The sequence below is a fragment of the Herpailurus yagouaroundi genome, unplaced genomic scaffold, assembly GCF_014898765.1.
Source record: "Herpailurus yagouaroundi ecotype Mexico unplaced genomic scaffold, PumYag 162, whole genome shotgun sequence".
Classification (NCBI taxonomy): Eukaryota; Metazoa; Chordata; class Mammalia; order Carnivora; family Felidae; genus Herpailurus; species Herpailurus yagouaroundi.
The window spans coordinates 41,621,965-41,628,556 of NW_024412403.1; positions in this window are offsets into that span (position 1 = coordinate 41,621,965).

The window sequence follows — 6,592 nt, forward strand, 5'->3', positions numbered from 1 at the left end:
CATTTCTCCATTGAGAAGTGAAGTATTTTCATTATCCCTTGAATCTGGGTTGTCTCTGTGACTGCTTAAGCAATAGCAGGTGGCAAGTAATTCTGAGCTAGTTGCAGGTTTAAGACTTAAGCAGATCTTTATTTCTTTCACTTCTGCACTTTTGGGGAGTTCTGAACTTGCATTTAAGAAGCATAATTATAGTGCAGAAGAGAATATGTTGGAAGATCTGAGAATACATGAAAACAAGACAAGCCACGCTGTTAGTGTCCCAATCAGGTTTACAGATGACTCTTACTCCAGCTGGTGTCTGAGGGCTACTGCCTGAGAAACATCAAATAAGACCAGCAGAAGAACTTCCCAGGGAAGTTCAGAAAACCTGAAGAATTGTAAGAGAAAATAAATGGTGTTTTTTTTTTTTAAGTCACTAAAGTGTGGGGTGGTCTGTTACATAGCAACAAATAACTGGAATACTGTCATGTCAGCATTATTACTTAATATTGTTTTAAAAATTCTTGCCAATAAAAATTGTCAACAGAAAGAATACATATTAGAATGGGAAGGGGCATGCACAATTATCATTCTTATTAAATATGGTATAATTTGCGATTGGAAAATTCAAGAGAAATGATAAGTATTTGCTAAACTACTTGTTCTCAAAATTAATATACAAAATTCGTTAGCTTTGTGTTAGCTTTATTTCATTTTTTTTCTCCGAGTTTTTATTTAAATTGGAGATACTTAAAATACAGTGTGATATTAGTTTCAGGTGTAGATTTAGTGATTCATCAGTTACACACAACACCTGGTACTATCACAGCAAGTGCCCTCCTTAATATCCATCACCCACTGAACCCATCTCCCCCTCCCATCTCCCCTCCAGTAACCCTCAGATTGTTCTCTTTGGTTAAGAGTCTGTTTCTTGATTTGCCTTCCTTCCCCCCCCCATGTTCATTTGCTTTGTTTCTTAAATTCCACATATGAGTGAAATCATATGGTATTTCTCTTTCTTTGACTGACTTATTTTACTTAGCATAATACTCTCTAGATCTACGTCATTGCAAATGGCAAGATTTCATTTTTTATGGCTAAGTAATATTCCATTGTGTGTGTGTACCACACCACACTTCTTTTTTTTTTTTTTTTTAGGTTTTATATTTTATTTATTTATTTATTTATTTTTTAAGAAATTTATTGTAGGGGCGCCTGGGTGGCTCAGTTGGTTAAGCCGCCGACTTCGGCTCAGGTCATGATCTCGCAGTCCGTGTGCTCAAGCCCCACGTCGGGCTCTGTGCTGACAGCTCAGAGCCTGGAGCCTGTTTCAGATTCTGTGTCGCCCTCTCTCTGACCCTCCCCCGTTCATGCTCTGTCTCTCTCTGTCTCAAAAAAATAAATAAACGTTAAAAAAAATTAAAAAAAAAAAGAAATTTATTGTCAAATTGTTTTCCATATAACACGCAGTGCTCATCCCAACAGGTGCCCTCCTCAATACCCATCACCCACCCTCCCCTCCCTCCCACCCCCCCCCCCCATCAACCCTCAGATTGTTCTGTTTTTAAGAGTCTTTTATGTTTTGGCTCCCTCCCTCTCTAACCATTTTTTTTTCTTTCCCCTCCCCCATGGCCTTCTGTTAAGTTTCTCAGGATCCACATAAGAGTGAAACCATATGGTATCTGTCTTTCTCTGTATGACTTGTTTCACTTAGCATAACACTCTCCAGTTCCATCCATGTTACTACAAAAGGCCATGTTTCATTCTTTCTCATTGCCACCTGGTATTCGTTGTGTATATAAACCGCAATTTCTTTATCCATTCATCAGTTGATGGACATTTAGGCTTTTTCCATAATTTGGCTATTGTTGAGAGTGCTGCTATAAACATTGGGGTACAAGTGCCCCTATGCATCAGTACTCCTGTATCCCTTGGGTAAATTCCTAGCAGTGCTGCTCCTGGGTCATAGGGTAGGTCTTTTTTTAATTTTCTGAGGAATCTCCACACTGTTTTCCAGAGTGGCTGCACCAATTTGCATTCCCACCAACAGTGCAAGAGGGTTCCCGTTTCTCCACATCCTCGCCAGCATCTATAGTCTCCTGATTTGTTCATTTTGGCCACTCTGACAGGCATGAGGTGGTATCTGAGTGTGGTTTTGATTTGTATTTCCCTGATAAGGAGCGACATTGAACATCTTTTCATGTGCCTGTTGGCCATCCGGATGTCTTCTTTAGAGAAGTGTCTATTCATGTTTTCTGCCCATTTCCTCACTGGATTATTTGTTTTTTGGGTGTGGAGTTTGGTGAGTTCTTTATAGATTTTGGATATTAGCCCTTTGTCCAATATGTCATTTGCAAATATCTTTTCCCATTCCATCGGTTGCCTTTTAGTTTTGTTGATTGTTTCCTTTTCAGTGCAGAAGTTTTTTTATCTTCATGAGGTCCCAATAGTTCATTTTTGCTTTTAATTCCCTTGGCTTTGGAGATGTGTCAAGTAAGAAATTGAGGTCAGAGAGGTCTTTTCCTGCTTTCTCCTCTAGGGTTTTGATGGTTTCCTGTCTCACATTCAGGTCCTTTATCCATTTTGAGTTTACTTTTGTGAATGGTGTAAGAGTGGTCTAGTTTCATTCTTCTGCATGTTGCTGTTCAGTTCTCCCGGCACCATTTGTTAAAGAGATTGTCTTTTTTTCCATTGGATATTCTTTCCTGCTTTGTCTAAGACTAGTTGACCATACTTTTGTGGGTCCAATTCTGGAGTCTCTACTCTATTCCATTGGTCTATGTGTCTGTTTTTGTGCCAATACCATGCTGTCTTGATGATGACAGCTTTGTAGTAGAGGCTAAAGTCTGGGATTGTGATGCCTGCCACTTTGGTCTTCTTCAATATTGCTTTGGCTATTCAGAGTCTTTTGTGGTTCCACACAAATTCTCGCATTGCTTGTTCTAGCTTCGAGAAGAATGCTGGTGCAATTTTGAATGTGTAGATAGCATTGGGTAGTATTGACATTTTAACAATATTTATTCTTCCAATCCATGAGCATGGAATGTTTTTCCATTGCTTTGTGTCTTCTTCAATTTCCTTCATATGCTTTCTATAGTTTCCACCATTCAGATCTTTTACATCTTTGGTTAGGTTTATTCCTAGGTATTTTATGATTCTTGGTGCAATTTTGAATGGAATAAGTTTCTTTATTTGTCCTTCTGTTGATTCATTATTAGTGTATAAGAATGCAACTGATTTCTGTACATTGAATTTTGTATCCTGCGACATTGCTGAATTCATGTGTAAGTTCTAGTAGACTTTTGGTGGAGTCTATCGGGTTTTCCGTGTATAATATCATGTCATCAGCAAAAAGTGAAAGCTTGACTTCATCTTTGCCAATTTTGATGCCTTTGATTTCCTTTTGTTGTCTGATTGCTGATGCTAGAACTTCCAACACTATGTTAAACAACAGCAGTGAGAGTGGACATCCCTGTTGTGTTCCTAATCTCAGGGGGAAAGCTTTCAGTTTCCCCATTCAGGATGATATTAGCTATGGGCTTTTCATAAATGGCTTTTATGATGTTTAAGTATGTTCCTTCTATCCCGACCTTCTTGAGGATTTTTTTAAAGAAAGGATGCTGAATTTGTCAAATGCTTTTTCTGCATCGATTGACAGGATCATATGGTTCTTATCTTTTCTATTATTAATGTGATGTATCACATTGATTTGTCAATATTAAACCAGCCCTACATCTGAGGAATGAATCCCACTTGATCATGGTGAATAATTCTTTTTATATGCTGTTGAATTCGATTTGCTATTATCTTGTTGAGAATTTTTGCATCCACATTCATCAGGGATATTGACCTGTAGTTCTCTTTTTTTGCTGTGTCTCTGTCTGGTTTAGGAATCAAAGTAATGCTGGCTTCATAGAATGAGTCTGGAAGTTTTACTTCCCTTTCTATTTTTTGGAACAGCTTGAGAAGGATAGGTATTATCTCTGCTTTAAATGTCTGGTAGAATTCCCCAGGGAAGCCATCTGGTCCTGGACTCTTATTTGTTGGGAGATTTTTGATAACTGATTCAATTTCTCTCGGGTTATGGGTCTGTTCAAGTTTTCTATTTCTTCCTGTTTGAGTTTTGGAAGTGTATGGGTGCTTAGGAATTTTTCCATTCCTTCCAGGTTGTCCAGTTTATTGGCATATAGTTTTTTATAGTATTTCATGATAATTGTTTGTATTTATGAAGGATTGGTTGTAATAATTCCATTTTCAATCATGATTTTATCTGTTTGGGTCATCTCCCTTTTCTTTTTGAGACGCTTGGCTAGAGGTTTATCAATTTTGTTTATTTTTTTCAAAAAAACAACTCTTGGTTTCATTTATCTGCTCTACAGTTTTTTTTAGGTTCTATATTATTTCTGCTCTGATCTTTATTGTTTCTCTTCTGATGGGTTTGGGATGTCTTTGCTGTTCTGCTTCTATTTTCTTTAGGTGTGCTGTTAGATGTTGTATTTGGGATCTTTCTTGTTTCTTGAGATAGGCCTGCATTGCAATGTATTTTCCTCTTAGGACTGCCTTCACTGCATCCCAAAGCATTTGGATTGTTGTACTTTCATTTTCATTTGTTTCTGTATATTTTCAAATTTCTTCTCTAATTGCCTGATTTACCCATTCATTCTTTAGTCAGGTGTTCTTTAACCTCCGTGCTTTTGGAGGTTTTCCAGACCTTTTCCTGTGGTTGATTTCAAGTTTCATAGCATTGTGGTCTGAAAGTGTGCATGGTATGATCTCAATTCTTTTATACTTATGAAGGGCTGTTTTGTGACCCAGTATGTGATCTATGTTGGAGAATGTTCCATGTGCACTCGAGAAGAAATTATATTCTGTTGCTTTGGGATGCAGAGTTCTAAATATATCTGTCAAGTCCATCTGATCCAATGTATCATTCAGGGCCTTTGTTTCTTTATTGATCCTGTGTCTAGATGATCTATCCATTGTAAGTGGGGTAAAGTCCCCTGAAATTACCACATTCTTATCAATAAGGTTGCTTATTTTTGTGATTAATTGTTTCATATATTTGGGGGCTCCCGTATTTGGCGCATAGACATTTATAATTGTTAGCTCTTACTGATGGATAGTCCCTTTCATTATTATATAATGCCCTTCTTCATCTGTTGTTACAACCTTTAATTTAAAGTCTAGTTTGTTTGATATAAATATGGCTACTCCAGCTTTCTTTTGACTTCCAGTAGCATGATAGACAGTTCTCCATCCCCTCACTTTCAATCTGAAGGTGTCCTCGGGTCTAAAATGAGTCTCTTGTAGACAGCAAATAGATGGGTCTTGTTTTTTTTTATCCATTCTGATACCCTATGTCTTTTGGTTGGAGCACTTAGTCCATTTACATTTAGTGTTATTATTGAAAGATATGGGTTTAGAGTCATTGTGATGTCTGTAGGTTTCATGCTTGTAGTGATGTCTCTGGTACTTTGTGGTCCTTGCAACATTTCACTCACAGAACCCCCTTTACGATCTCTTGTAGGGCTGGTTTAGTGGTGACAAATTCCTTCAGTTTTTGTTTGTTTGGGAAGACCTTTATTTCTCCTTCTATTCTGAATGACAGACTTTCTGGATAAAGGATTCTCAGCTGCATATTTTTCCTGTTCATCACATTGAAGATTTCCTGCCATCCCTTTCTGGCCTGCCAAGTTTCAGTAGATAGGTCTGCCACTAGTCTAATGGGTCTCCCTTTGTAGGTTAGAACCTGTTTATCCCTCGCTGCTTTCAGAATTTTCTCTTTATCTTGTATTTTGCCAGTTTCACTATGATATGTCATGCAGAAGATCAATTCAAGTTACGCATGAAGGGAGTTCTCTGTGCCTCTTGGATTTCAATGCCTGTTTCCTTCCCCAGATCGGGGAAGTTCTCAGCTATGATTTGTTCAAGACACCTTCAGCCCCTTTCTCTCTGTCTTCCTCTCCTGGAATTCCTATTATATGGATATTGTTCCGTTTGGTTGCATCACTTAGTTCTCTAATTCTCCCTTCATACTCCTGAATTTTTTTATTTCTCTTTTTCTCAGCTTCTTCTTTTTCCAAAATTTTATCTTCTAACTTACGTATTCTCTCCTCTGCATCTTCAATCCGTGCTGTGGTTGCCTCCATTTTATTTTGCACCTCATTTATAGCATTTTTAGTTCCTCACAACTATTTCTTAGTCCCTTGATCTCTGTAGCAATAGATTCTCTGCTGTTCTCTATACTTTTTTCAAGCCCAGCGATTAATGTTATGACTATTATTCTAAATTCTTGTTCCGTTATATTACTTAAATCATTTTAGATCAATTCGTTAGCTGTTGCTACTTCCTGGAGTTTCTTTTGAAGAGAATTCTTCCATCTTGTCATTTTGGGTATTCCCTGGGGTGGCTCCAAACTGCAGGACACCTGTACTGTCAGGAGTAACTTGTGTTGGTGGGTGGGGCTGCAGTCAGACCAGATGTCTGCCCCGGCCCACCGCTGGGGCCACTGTCAGACTATTGTATACCTTATCTTCCCTTATCCCTGGGGCAGGACACAGTGTGGAGTGGTGTCGCCCCTGTCTGGGCTATTTGCACACTGCTAGGCTTGTGG